At 40.3% G+C, this 15,212-nt stretch overlaps 1 protein-coding gene and 1 pseudogene across 3 annotated transcripts in view; one reads left to right on the top strand and one right to left on the bottom strand.

Moving 5' to 3' along the window:
- LOC126194725 (collagen alpha-1(IX) chain-like) overlaps positions 1–15,212 on the top strand; it is a 419,736-nt gene that overhangs the window by 225,452 nt on the left and 179,072 nt on the right. The window lies entirely within an intron of this gene.
- LOC126196823 (5S ribosomal RNA) lies at positions 10,723–10,839 on the bottom strand (annotated as a pseudogene).

Genomic DNA, 15,212 nt, shown 5'->3' with positions numbered 1-15,212 from the left:
TTCCTTACTGATGTCTTTTTCTCAAAAATTCGAAAAAGTATTGTGCTCCAAAGTAGTCCCACAATTTACTTAGCACATCACAGTTTCGATTCCAGAAGGGTTGCATGACTTAGAATGCTGTATATTCATCCACTCACCAAATATTACAAGCCTTAAATAATAAAATATCGTCAGTTGGTAATCTTTTTGGTTTTTCCAAAGCCTTTAATTTTGTAAATCATGTTACTCTCATTGAAAAATTCAAGTTTTACTGATTTGATGGCTTTAAGCACAACTGGTTTTAATCCTACTTAAACAGAATGCAAAGAGTTGTGCTGAATCATTCAGTTTTAGAAGAAGAGTAATTTTACTGCCTGTGGACAAGTCACAAAGGGAGTCCCACAAGGTTCAATTGTCAGTCCACTCTAATTGTTTGAATGATATCAAGCAGAATTGGTACTTCTTTTGATTTTTCCAAAGCCGTTAATTTTGTAGCTCATGTTACTCTCATAGAAAAACTCAAGTTTTACCGATTTGATGGCTTAAAAACGAACGCGCGGCGCGTTTCGTCACAGGGTTATATGGTAACCATGATAGTGTCACGGAGATGTTTAGCAAACTCAAGTGGCAGACTCTGCAAGAGAGGCGCTCTGCATCGCGGTGTAGCTTGCTCGCAAGGTTTCGAGAGGGTGCGTTTCTGGGTGAGGTATCGAATATATTGCTTCCCCCTACTTATACTTCCCGAGGAGATCACGAATGTAAAATTAGAGAGATTCGAGCGCGCACGAAGGCTTTCAGACAGTCGTTCTTCCCGCGAACCGTTCGCGACTGGAACAGAAAAGGGAGGTAATGACAGTGGCACGTAAAGTGCCCTCCGCCACACACCGTTGGGTGGCTTGCGGAGTATAAATGTAGATGTAGATTGGTTTGAATCCTACTTAAACAGAATGCAAAGAGTTGTACTGAATCATTCAGTCTTAGAAGGAGAGAAATTTTACTGACTGTGGAGAAGTCACAAAGGGAGTCCCACAAGGTTCAATTTTAGGTCCACTCTAATTGTTTGAATGACCGCCCATTTAACGTACATCAAGCAGAACTGGACTTCTTGCAGATGATACTAGCATCACAGTACTCCATTAGAGATAAAGCAACAGAAGAGATTCTTAATGATGTTTTTCAAAGAAATATTAAGTGGTTTCCTGAAAATAGACTCTACCTAAATATTGAAAAAGTACACACATTCAGTTCAGTACACTAAATAGTCATATCAACAACTGATGTGCTCATAAACAGAAATCAGTGAACAGGGTAGAATGCTCCATATTTTTCGGTGTATATGTTGAAGAAAACTGTAAGTTCAGGTACTTTTGCTCTTCATATAATTGCTAGTCTTAAGAATCAAAAGAATCAATCTTGTGACCTATCTTGCATATTTCCTCTCGAAAATGTCTTATGGATTAATTTTCTGGGGTAGCACATCACTCAGAGTCGCTAATGAAATTTATCATAAATAATCCATCACAATCTGAGAATAATAGTGACGTCCATACCTACAACGCTAGAGGAATGAATGAACTTTATTACCTGTTACTGAAGCTATCAGAGGCTGAGACAAAAGTTAAATATGCAGCAACAAAATTTTCAATCGTTTGCCCAATAATGTAAAATGTCTGAAGGTTGCAAAGCAAGCTTTAACTCTAACCTAAAATCATTTCTCCGAGACAACTCCTCCAGTTCCACGTACGAATTTTTATTTAAAAACTGGTAGCCTGTAAAAAATAATAAAAAAGCAGTTTCAAATGTAGTTACATATGGACAACAGTGCTTCATTTCTAAAATTTTAGATGCCGGAACGCACCTCTTCAACTGTACAAGAACCCCCCCCCCCCCTATCGCCTTCACAACCAGTCACAAAAGTCAGAAAAAAACTCAAGCTTCGATTTTTGAAAACTTGTGATAAAACTAACAACGACAAAATTTTTTTACAAACTACTGTTGTGAAATTTAAATTTCTAGAACATAATTTCTTATAATCAAAACAATAAAACCACTAGATGTAATATGAACAACAGGTTCTATCGTGTCTGTCGCTGAAGCAGTGTCACTTTGCCTCCTTTGCTCGGTACATGTCGGCAAATGTTGGTACTCTTCGTGACTATGACGTCATGTTCTCAACCGCTGACAGCTTCAACATTCAAACAGTTGCATTGTAGCTGCTCGGTGACAGTGTGTCCAGTATTAATTAAGAAAGAGTTCAGCGATGAATGACGATGAATTTATTGCTGGCCCATTGGGGACACGCACTGTTTCGAAGTCCCAAAGAGTTAGAAAGAACAAAACACAATGTGAATGAGACACGGAGTTAGATGTTTAGTAAATGCTTTAGGTGTCATTTGTCTTCTGTTCACTAACTGTGAAGCACCACATGTGATATGAAACTACACAAAATGTAATATTACACTTCATCTTGTTTTAAGGCTAATAACAATTGCCACGATTGTTGCCAAAATTTTTCATTAACTAAGTTAGTAAAATCAGTTTTTTTCAATCACTTTTCTTTTGTGAACATTTAGCTCGAACAACGCACATAAGCTGATTTTGTTCACTTTAGAATACATCCTCATTTTTACTCTTCCTAGAGTGTTGAAGAAAAGTTAAATTGTGCATGTACTAGAACGCAAAGCAAGAGCATTTAATACAGTCTTTTTCATAGCAGAAAAAAAATGACATCAGTGACTGATGCATTAATTGGTATTTGTGCTCTCATAGAACAAAAATTATACCGTAGTGTGCTTCAGATAAGAAGTTATCAATATACACTACTGGCTATTAAAATTGATACACCAAGAAGAAATGCAGATGATAAACGAGTATTCATTGGACAAATATATTATACTAGAACTGACATGTGATTACATTTTCACGCAAATTGGGTGCATAGATCCTGAGAAATCAGTACCCAGAACAACCACCTCAGGCCGTAATAACGGCCTTGATACGCTTGGACGTTGAGTCAAACAGAGCTTGGATGGCGTGTACAGGTACAGCTGCCGATGCAGCTTCAACGCGATACCACAGTTCATCAAGAGTAGTGACTGGCGTATTGTGACGAGCCAGTCGTTCTGCCACCATTGACCAGACGTTTTCAATTGGTGAGAGATCTGGAAAATGTACTGGCAAGAGCAGCAGTCAAACATTTTCTGTATCCAGAAAGGCCCGTACAGGACCTGCAACATGCGGTCGTGCATTAACCTGCTAAAATGTAGGGTTTCGCTGGGATCGAATGAAGGGTAGAGCCACGGGTCATAACACATCTGAAATGTAACGTCCAGTGTTCAAAGTGACGTCAATGCGAACAAGAGGTGGCCGAGACGTGTGACTAATGGCACCCCATACCATCACGCCGGGACGCGCGTGATTAGCGGAGCGGTTTGAGGCGCTGCAGTCATCGGCTGTGCGGACGATCCCGGCGGAGGTTCGAGTCCTCCCTCGCGCAAGGGTGTGTGTGTTTGTCCTTAGGATAATTTAGGTTAAGTAATGTGTAGGCTTAGAGACTGATGACCTTAGCAGTTAAGTCCCATAAGATTTCACACACATTTGAACTTTTTTTTATTTTATTTTTTTTTAACATCACGCGGGGTGACATGCCAGTATGGCGATGACGAATACACGCTTCCAATTTGCGTGCACCGCGATGTCGCCAAACACGGATGCGACCATCATGATGCTGTAAACATAACCTGGATTCATCCGAAGAAATAACGTTTTGCCATTCGTGCACCCGGGTTCGTCGTTGAGTACACCATCGCAGGCGCTTCTGTCTGTGATGCAGCGTCAAGGGTAACCGCAGCCATGGTCTCCGAGCTGGTAGTCCATGCTGATGCAAACGTCGTTGAACTGTTCTTGCAGCTGGTTGTTGTCTTGCAAACGTCCCCATCTGTTGACTCAGGGATCGAAACGTGGCTGCACGGTCCGTTACAGCCATGTGGATAAGATGCCTGTCATCTCGACTGCTAGTGATACGAGGCCGTTGGGATCCAGCACGGCGTTCCGTATAACCGTCCTGAACCCACCGATTCCATATTCTGCTAACAGTCATTGGATCTCGACCAACGCGAGAAACAATGTCGCGATACGATAAACCGCAACCGCTATAGGCTACAATCCGAGCTTTATCAAAGTCGGAAACGTGATGGTACGCATTTCTCCTCCTTACACGAGGCATCACAACAACGTTTCACCAGGTAACGCCGGCCTACTGCTGTTGTGTATGAGAAATCGGTTGGAAACTTCCCTCATGTCAGCACGTTGCAGGTGTCGCCACCGGCGCCAACCTTGTGTGAATGCTTTGAAAAGCTAGTCATTTGCATATCACAGCATTTTCTTCCTGTCGGTTAAATTTCGCGTCTGTAGCACGTCATCTTCGTGGTGTAGCAATTTTAATGGCCAGTAGTGTAACATTTCTGAACCGCTTTGGCTCAGGAAACACTTCGCTTTGCGAAACTGTAAATTATGATGTACATATCGTTGGTAGGCAATGAACACCTCGTGGCTTCATTTTGTTGTTGGTAGCCAATGAACCCCTCATAGCTCCATTTTGTTAAATTTTAGGGGAGAAGCAAAAACGGCTTCTTAAAAATAATATAAAGTATTACAGAAAGTGTTTCTCCATGTGTAACTTTATAGTAGAAGCCCAGTTACTGACAGATTATAGAAATCCATGCAATTTCAAATATCTCTTTGATAATGGAGTTATTGGTTACTGGAATTACGAGGTTTTCACAGACAAATAGAGTTACGAGGTTTTCATTGCCTACCATCGATATTTCATAGCATATTACATTTCTTGTGGGCAGTGTCGTGAAGAGAAATACTGCTACCCATTCAGCGTACATCCAGATGTCACACACGTGTAAAAAATTAGCGAGTGAACCTAATCGGTACTGACATTTCAGAAATCCCGTGAAGCGCAACTTACAGTACTGGTAGCTACCTACACGGCCTTCGTCCCCCATACCCAAATCGAGCATATCGGAAGACCTACGCAGGAACTGAATGTTTTATCGAAAGAGAAAAGACTGCTGGAGTACTCTCCAGACAGAGTTAACTGATGGCTCTGTCATCTTCCCATGATACAGATATACATCCCCAAGTCTGAACTGTCCGCAGCTCGTGGTCGTGCGGTAGCGTTCTCGCTTCCCACGCCCGGGTTCCCGGGTTCGATTCCCGGCGGGGTCAGGGATTTTCTCTGCCTCGTGATGACTGGGTGTTGTGTGATGTCCTTAGGTTAGTTAGGTTTAAGTAGTTCTAAGTTCTAGGGGACTGATGACCATAGATGTTAAGCCCCATAGTGCTCAGAGCCATTTGAATCAAGTCTGAATTATTTAGAAATGTGTTCAGTTGACATGTTGAGACGAATTGCTTACTATTTAAAACATCAGTCAGTCGGTGATGTCAGCCCCTGGCTTTAGCATACTGAACGCCACGGGGTTAGCCACGTTTCGAGTTTGTTTATCCAGGTATGGCAGCAGCGTTCCCTTGTAATTAAATAAACATAATGCACTAAACCAACTCACCAAGCTTCCTTAAACAGCACTAGAAAGAGGCGAAACTGGAAATATCCAAAATATGAACCAACAATGATTTATCATTTCTTATTGTTTTAGCACCAGAATTTTTATAGCATACTACCTCCGTGTATTCTGCGTTCCATCTCTGTCTTGTTTACTCGTTTCATTATACTGTGGGTGTAAAATTTGTTTTGCGTTACAGTATGCCCTTCGATAAGCCTCTGCAATTTTGTACCAGGATACGATTTAAGCTAATGTATGCTCGGAACTGTTAAAACCAACTGTAACATTTCCTGCGTTGAGATGGCTGTATGGGCACATTCCGATGCCAATAAATTTTTATCCTCTTGGGGGTTTGCTAGTGATGAAGAAGACAAAGCTGCTGTGAAAGTGATCATTAAAGCGTAGCGCAGTGCAAACGGTACCGCCCGTGGCGTTCTGTATTACCAAACAACCCTTCACGAAGCGCTCTGTTTAGCTATTGTTCGAGAACGGGGCGGGGAATTTGATTCCGCTTAAGTTGGGGTACGCCTCGTAGGCAGCTTGACAACAATATTTCGAAGAAGCCCCTAAAGGAAGCCGGCACGGCTTTTTTTTCCTCCTTCATTTGATCTGCAGTACAGCAGCGTGCTCATTCTTATGGAAGTCGGTACCACCCACAAACTAATGCAACCCCTGCCCCATAATCGAGTGTCTGGCGTTACACTTTCTAAAGAGAGAGACAATGGCAACTGCTACAGTATTGTTTGACTGCGATCAGCCACATAATGCTACAATTGGCTAAACGAGAGTCCTAGGGAATCACTGGAAATGAGAATGGTGAGATGAATAAAAATTCTGTATTCCACATTCCACGGGGCGGGAGGGGCAAGTGCCTTCCCCTCCCCCCCCCCCCCGCCCCCCTTTCCAACCTTTGCGAACGTCTATAAAGGGAAGGTGTTTACGTTATCGGCTCGAAAGGGCGCAATTGATCAGCAGCTATGGCATAAATACGACACGAAAGTAACAATTCGCGAAAGCACATTACGCAGACGCTCATCTTCAAACACCCCTTACGTTATTTATTTCCCATTGACACACACAACACGAGAAGTCGCCGTGCTATTAAATCGCTGAGGTTGTTGACAGTCATAAACAAAAGGCGATATATGCCGATCACAACCTCGGAGAAAAGTTCTACTTATCTTCGTTATACTGTACATCTCTGAGCTTGCTGGCAGTCGTAAACAAAAGGTATTTGACGCGAAGGTTACCGAGATGTATGATCACAACTTCGAACCGTAAATTGTAATTAGGTTGCGATTTAATATAAGTGTACTATTTTAAATCTCCAGTGTCAACTTGTTCCAGTGAGTACAAATAAAATTCCCTGGGAAGTGCCGGAATGCCGTTCTGGCCGAAATCAAGCCCTGGTTTTGTGTACCTCCTGTTAGATTTAGTGCTTCGAGCAAGACACGTTTTCAGACTCACAGAATCGTATCAAAACTGGAAAGTTTTGAAACTTGTACCCCCCGTGGGAAAAATTTCTGCGAACGCCTGCGCGCTTTCAATCAAGGTATATAAAACAAGGAGGTGGGCTGTTCCGGCCTCTGGCGAGTAAAATATTCCCAGGCGTCATTGCGTGCCTTAAGGGAACATTGTACATGAAATTCGTTGAAATTGGACATTTTCTGTTTTCTACTCCGTAATGTACTTTGGATTTTCCTGAACATTTTGGTATATAAGACATTAAAATCAGACAATTGTGAGACCTTCAAATAATATTTTGAATGTTGACATGTGACTGTGTCAAATTTCGTGGCTACGCATATACTGCCACAGTTGAGCAGTCATATCTTGGGAACTATACAATCTAGAGGGCTGTGAATTGCTTTGTTTTGTGCCTACCAACGACCTATATAAACAACATAGACTGGCTATGGCACCGCCATCTTTGAAGCAACTTGAAAACAGAGCCGCCATGTCTTGTAACGTCAAGGTGCAGCCTACACGTCGTCTGCTAATACTGAATGTTGTTATTGTTTACTACGCATGGCGTAAAAAAAAGCCAGTCTGCACTGGCAATCTGATTTCTCTACTGTAAAACATATAGTGATTAAGGCTAAAAGAAATGAAACACACTTCTGGCATCGATTAATTGAAAAGTTTATTACGAAATGTTGCAGTTCATTTCGCTGCAATGCCATATAGATTAGGTCAAAAACAATTTTAAATAGTTCAGTATGTCCAAAAACGATCAATTGACAGCGCAGGACCTTTCATTGTCCCTTAACCAATATACGTTTGTATATATTTGACGAATATGTTTCCCTCTTTCTTCCATTGGCCTGGTTTTTGCACAAATGGTGTAACCTACAATTAAAATACTATTTTAACAGCATCCTGACTAGAAAAGAGTAATGTGACTCTTCTCCAAATTCAGCTGGCACCATTAGATGGTCAAAATCGAGTAAATAAATTCGGCCTGTCACCCAACATTCTAAACAATTCCACACACAACTACAGAAGGAAGTTCTTCCATATTAAGGTTTGACAGTCCCTGAAAACCCTTTCTGCCACTGTTAACAATTTTAATACACCCTTTGGAATCAGTATGAAAACTATTTTTGATGCATTTTATTGAAATGAAACCTGTTTTCCATTAGTTTCCTCCAATTTACGGAGGTAATGCTGCAGTAAATTAAGTTTCACTTGCTGTTAAACCATTAAGAAAACAATAGCCAACAGGAATTTTCCAACTCTTATTAATCTCAGTGAAATCCAGGACAACCATTTACTTTAGTTGCCCACCTGCAGAGTGTTCGAGGATGGGGTAATTTAACAGACTTCCTCAAATAATTATAAGGTTTGGAGGAGTAAAAATTGAGTGTAAGGGCAAACTGTCTTATTTCTTTAGGATATATTGAGGAATTGAACATTTGTTTTGCACTGCAAAAAAATGGTTCAAATGGCTCTGAGCACTATGGGACTTAACATCTGTGGTCATCAGTCCCCTAGAACTTAGAACTACTTAAACCTAACTAACCTAAGGACATCACACACATCCATGCCCGAGGCAGGATTCGAACCTGCGACCGTAGCGGTCACGCGGTTCCAGACTGAAGCGCCTAGAACCGCACGGCCACACCGGCCGCCTTTTTGCACTGCAAAAAGTGCTTCAGAATATCACTATTTTTGTCACATTCTATCACTTCAGAAGCACAGTCTTGAAGTCTCTTATTTAGGCTTACAACCACTATTTTATATGTCACAATTTGTTTCTTCTTTCTTGAAACACTTTGCCTTGCATGTTTCGCTTGCTTCCTCAGCTTCTCGGTCGTTTTCTGTAGTGCCTCATAATTCTGTTTCAATTTTTTAGGGCTAGGCAAACAATAAGAATGATCTGTATGATCATTCTGATTCGCTCTTTCACCTACAAAAATGAAGTATTATCATTAAGCTTTATTTTTCTTTAAACATACATTGATTAACAGTAAAATTCACACATAACCCATACAGCAAATAAATAACAGGAAAACTATTTTACCTGGTTCATTTGATAATTAAGCTGATTCTTCACTGACAGGCCGTTTCCTTGGTTGTCTCTATACTGTAGTTGTTTTCTGCAGGTCAGGAAACGTAAATATTGTCGGTACTGCGATTGCCAGAAGTCGCCTTTTCTCGTTTGTACTATACATGTATCTATCTTCAAAGTGAAAAGAGCATATATGTAGCTATATTGAGTTGGCTGCCACTTATCTCGCCTCATATTGGCTACCCACCGACTTAACAGCTTTCTCTTTTTCAGAGGAAATCTAAAAATAAAGAGACGTGTATACAGTAGCTTATTTACATTTTGTATACAGCTTAAACACGAAAATGATGCACAAGACGCTAACTACAACACGCATTTAGATACTCACCTGAAATATGATATTCCAGTTGTTTTGTCACTTCTATTAGCGCAACTGTACGCTGCACATACACTGGGCATGATTCGCGATCGATCAATAAGACTTTTAAAACAAATTACAACCGGAAAACAGTGATTTTCTAATGCCAGTACTATACACCAAATGTAAATATACTGACATGTAGACGTTTCAAAAAATGGGGGCCGCTGTTGCTTTTTGCTGCCGCTGAGAGCGCTGTTACCTCACAGATAGCCACTCTATGTAGTTTATATACCTCCTCGGTGCCTACTGCTCCGTCTCATAAGTTGGCACTACGAATAAACAAATCAGTCCTTTGTTTCTGATACTAGTTTTCGATGAAAGTTGTGTTATTATCGGCTATTTTTGTAGTAAGCTAACTTCTATTGCTTTTTATACGTAAATAAAATTATGGGAAGGCCATTAGAGATAACTGTGGCAATGTAGAGAAGATGAAAACAGCTGTGTGGAACACTTTCTTTCATCGAATATCAATCGATGAAAAGCCATGTCATGCTTTGTGTCCACCTCCAGCAAACACTTGGTGTAAATATAGGCAAACTGAATTTTCAGGCACCCTGAATGAATTTACACAAAAACATTCTCTTCCTTTGGCAGTAATGGAGGCAATCAAACCTATTTACAGAGATTTGGCAAATCCTGAGCTATTGAAGAATTGTTTACATGGGAAGATCCAGAATGTGAGTGAGTCCTTCAATAATGTGTGGTGTCGTGTGCCTAAAAATGTCATTGTTAGCCTTATGACTCTAAAGTTACCAGTGTCTGATGCTGTAATAAGTTTGAATGGTGGGAACTATGAAAGACGTGAGGTTCTGGAGAGCTTAGAGGTAAGATTTGGACAGAACACAGCTAAAGGACTGTGGGAATTGGATGAGATTCGTGTATGTGAAGCAGAGCTAGCTGCTCAGTAAATGACAAAAGAAACAAGAAAACGAATGAGGAGGCAAGCACTGGGGTGTTGTGGCACCGAAGAAGACACAGACTATGAGCCAGGGCAATTTTAATGCATACAAGACGCAGACATACAAGTCTATATAAAGCACTCCGTCTTCAGGCCGCAAGCGGACCATCGGGACCATCCGACCGCCGTATCATCCTCAGATGAGGATGCGGATAGGAGGGGCGTGTGGTCAGCACACCGCTCTCCCGGTCGTTATGGTGGTTTTCTTTGACCGGAGCCGCTACTATTCGGTCGAGTAGCTCCTCAATTGGCATCACGAGGCTGAGTGCACCCCGAAAAATGGCAACAGCGCATGGCGGCTGGATGGTCACCCATCCAAGTGCCGGCCACGCCCGACAGCGCTTAACTTCGGTGATCTCAAGGGAACCGGTGTATCCACTGTGGCAAGGCCGTTGCCAAGTCTATATAAGAATTTGTAATAAAAAAAGTTTTAAATCTCAATATCTCTTAACTACATTTTTTGCAATAAATGTCCCGTTTTCAAAGAAAGTACTGATGGTAGAGACATGAAATTTTCACAGCATACCAAGTGTGAGATTCAACATTTATGGAACTAGAATAATTAAAATATCCTGAGTTGTTTTGTTTTTATTCTTATTTATTTACAAAATTCTGTCAAAAAATTGTGTTTGAAAAAAATAATAACTTGCCCCACAATACAATTTTAGTAATAATTCTAGTTCAGTGTATCTAGAAAGATGCATTCAATAATTATGGAAAATTGTAAGTTGTGTCTTAAAACATTTCCAAGATAATGGGTCACAAAATTCGATAATTTAACATTGGTGGCATAGGACATACAATGTCCCCTTTACGTCACTTTGAGAAGTGTCGTGGCTGTTCATCCGGCAGAACGCGGAAGTCATTTAGTGCAGCCAAAGAAAATAACTCGCTTAGTGCCAGTCATGAACAATGGTCACAGTAATTGGGCCGCGGCACAATGCATTAATACTGCTCGAAAAATAACAAACGTTATTTATCATGGTTTTCCCTAAGAAGAGCTTTTGCAACGTGAACGGATAGTTCGAGGCAAACGTGCGGACGACGTGAATGTGAAAATTGCACGCGTGTGTTCAATTCATTTTCGGCCTGAAGATCATGAACGAGTTTTGAGAAACGAACTTCTAGGGCTACTTTCAAGAAAGAAGCTACTACCCAGAGTAATCCTCCGCATAAACATTCCAAATTGTCATCGGGAAGAAATTACAGAAAGAAAGGATGCAGTGTAAAAGTAGCACTCAAAATAATTATAGCTTAAAACTCACCATTAAAGAAATTAATTCACATAAATTTAATCCTTTTTTTCACGCGGTACTGAATAATTCTAAGACAGTGATTTGAATGACTCACCACATTGTGTAGGAAACAAATGAATTCTGTTGCTCAGGTTTATTAGTTTTTGCTCCTGATTACTATAGCTTTATTTGTGTGGAAATAGCCGTTATTTTTTTCGTATTCACACGATGTATTAATAATTTCGGTGTAAGAATATCCTATAACTTGCGACTGAACTCTTTTACACTGATGTGAAAAAAGTCATGAGATTAATATCGTGTGGGACCTCCTTTCGTCCAGTGTAGTGCGGCGACTGGACGTGGCGTGGACTCAAAACATCGTTGGAAGTCCACCGCAGAAATATTGTGCCGTGCTGCACCTATAGCCGTCCATAATTGCGAAAGTGTTGCCGATGCAGTTTTTTGTGCACGAACTAACTTCACGATTATGTCCCATAAATGTTCGATGTGATTCGTGTCGGGCGATCCGGGTCGCCAAATCATTCGCTCAAATTGTCCAGAATGTCTTAAAACCAATAGCGAACATTTGTGGGTCATCCACAAAAATTCCATCGTTCTTTAGGAACATGAATCCACGAATGGCTGCAAATGGTCTCCAAATAGCCGAACATTAACGATTTCCAGTCAATGATCGACTGAGTTGGACTAGAGGACCCAGTACACTACATGTAAACAAAGCCGACATCATTAAGAAAAGCCAGCATGGACAACCAGAGTGTTGCAGTTTGAATAAGAATTTGCTGCTTTTCATGGAAGTGGAGTGTGGAAACGAAAACGTGTCAAAATATCTGTGCTTCATTTTGAAACTAGAACGCAAATGAGAACCATTAAGGACCCAAAGTTTACGGTCGTCGATAAATCTGACTCTCCATAAGATCAACAGATGACAGAAGCATAAATAAATTCTATAACTTATTCATATTCATATTTATTCACCTTTAAACATTTTGCATGTAATCGGTGTCATATAATAACAGCTACAGATACATTGTATACATCTATAAATACATATATTTGACAAGCCAAATTGCCTGCATAATATTATATTTCTAATTTTGTAATATATAGTCCTTTCACAAAATATATCATCAAAATTCAATATCATGTATTGCAATCTCTTGAAATTCTTGAACAGTATAAAATACTTTACTTTTTATCCATTTTGTTACTTTTACTTTAAATTTATCCATGGGCATAGAATGTGTGAAAAGTCCCCTTTGAAAAATTAGGAATGACTGTGCTAATAAACTTCTACGTTATCTGATTTTCAAACAGCTGAGCAAAACTGAACGTACTCAGACATTTCTCTCTTTACTTATTCTGATCATCAGTAAACCGACACACAATATTTTTAGCTCAACGCTGTCTCACTTTCAATAATCCCTACAAAAGAATGACCCTGACTAACAATAACCTATACCTTTCATGAATCACTTACCTCACAAAAATCATCGTTACTCGAACTGCTGCAATACAGCGAGCGCCAATACTGCCAGCTAAATAAAAGATTCTAACTACTGAAGGCACTAACTGCTGATAGGCATAGTTAGCAAATGAAAGATTTTGATAGAGAACAAACAATGTATTTACCTTAATAGCGTTCAAAAGTTTGTGACAACCAATTAAACAAATTTCCTTTTTCTCGCGGACACACGTCCAGATCGTCCACTCAAAACTCTGGCATCTCTCTCCCCACATCCACCACTGCTGGCGGCTCACCTCCAACAGCCCAACGTTACGCGCTGTTCACATCCAACTGCCCAAAGCTACACAAGCGGATATTCCAACAATGAGTCCAACCAGCTACAAACTGCACACAGCGCAGTCAGCAATTTTCATACACAGCACTACGTGGCGTTACCAACATAAAAACCTAAACAGCCTACTTACATGTGCACTTTTGGGTAATTTGTTAAAAAATGTGGGTGCTAGATACTTATATCTGCAGTGAATCTTTGATAGTCTAGCAAACAGGATGTCAATTGTATGTCCATTTCTTGTAATATGTGAATGCATTGCCATCCTAAGGGCAAAGTTATTTAAACTTTCTTTGGCATATATCAGGCAACTATAAAGACATAGGCCAGGGACTGTCAATATATTTAATTCTTTAAAATGCTGCCTGCATGAGTCTCTGGGTGGTAGCCCTACAAGGCATCTGATTTTTTTTTTTGCCATTTAAACGCAGTCTTTGAAATTGGGGAGTTTCCCCATAGTATATCCCATAAGCGAGATGATAGTTGAAGAAGGAAAAGTATGCTTGTAGTAGGAGTGTTCTACTAACAGAGCCTCTCAGTTTATGTAACAAGAAGATTACACGTGAGTGTTTTTTGCATAGCATGCCTGTGTGTGTTTCCCAGTTAAGTTTTTGGTCGCTATGGAACCCTAGTACTTTTACAGATTTGTTTTCATGTTTGGGGTCATTCAAATTAAATACGATATCTTCTGTCTTATTATTATTTATCTGTAATGAATTTGCCTGAAACCAGCTGGTGCATTTGCCCATTACTATTGTTACATTATTCTGTAATTCATCCAAGTTGTTTCCCTGAGTAATTAGCGTTGTATCGTCTGCATACAGTGCTGTGTCACAAGATGATGAAGAAGTCAAATCATTTATGTAGACTACAAAAAGAAAAGGTCCAAGTATGGAGCCCTGTGGTATTCTTTAGGTAAATGGCAAGAAACTGTGTCTTTTTCATTTATAGCCACTGTTTGTTTTCTATTACATAAGTAAGATTGTAATAGTTGGAGAGCACTCTCCCCTATTCCGTGATACTGTAGCTTTCTTATAATAATATTATGGGATAACATCGACGCTGATGCATAAGTTCTCAGTGCCTCAAATGGATTACTGTATAATAAAATTCAAAGCTTAATATACTATAACACATTCAGTACAACTATAACATATTCTGACATCCGATCTAATTTTACTATATATTGAGTTAGCATATCTGAGGAATGTGCTACTGCCTAGCAAGATTTAAGCCAAGCGAACGGGGACTTCTGCTGCAGTGTGCTACCATCTGGTGGCATTGGCGTAAATTTATAATTGAATGGTAGGGGCTAGCTGTGCACGCCGTGACCGGTGCACTTTGTTCATCAAATCCGTATGCATTAGATCCACAAGGCAGTTACGTCAATTTAGGTGCGCATGCGCAAAACCTCATTCAAACGTGCACAGCTGAAGCTATGCTCGGGGTAGCATTCATCTCACGCTGAGGAGAACACTACGTCATAGTGACGTAACGCTACGTCATCGTGACGTAATAACCTAAATCGACTACGTGAGTACGTATATCGATCTTCGCAGTTGTACCGATAATGTCAAAGCTAAATGCAAATACATATCTGCAAACGAAATGACAGGAGTTGTGCGGTATGTTCATCCCAGTTGAATCCGTTATTAAGCTGTAATCCCAACAATTTGCGATGTTATTGTGTGTTTCATGAACATTATAAATGTCTGAAC

The sequence above is a fragment of the Schistocerca nitens genome, chromosome 7 (genome assembly GCF_023898315.1).
Source record: "Schistocerca nitens isolate TAMUIC-IGC-003100 chromosome 7, iqSchNite1.1, whole genome shotgun sequence".
Taxonomy (NCBI): Eukaryota; Metazoa; Arthropoda; class Insecta; order Orthoptera; family Acrididae; genus Schistocerca; species Schistocerca nitens.
Note: the sequence above shows the minus strand (reverse complement) of the source record. Positions and strands in the feature narration are given on the sequence as shown.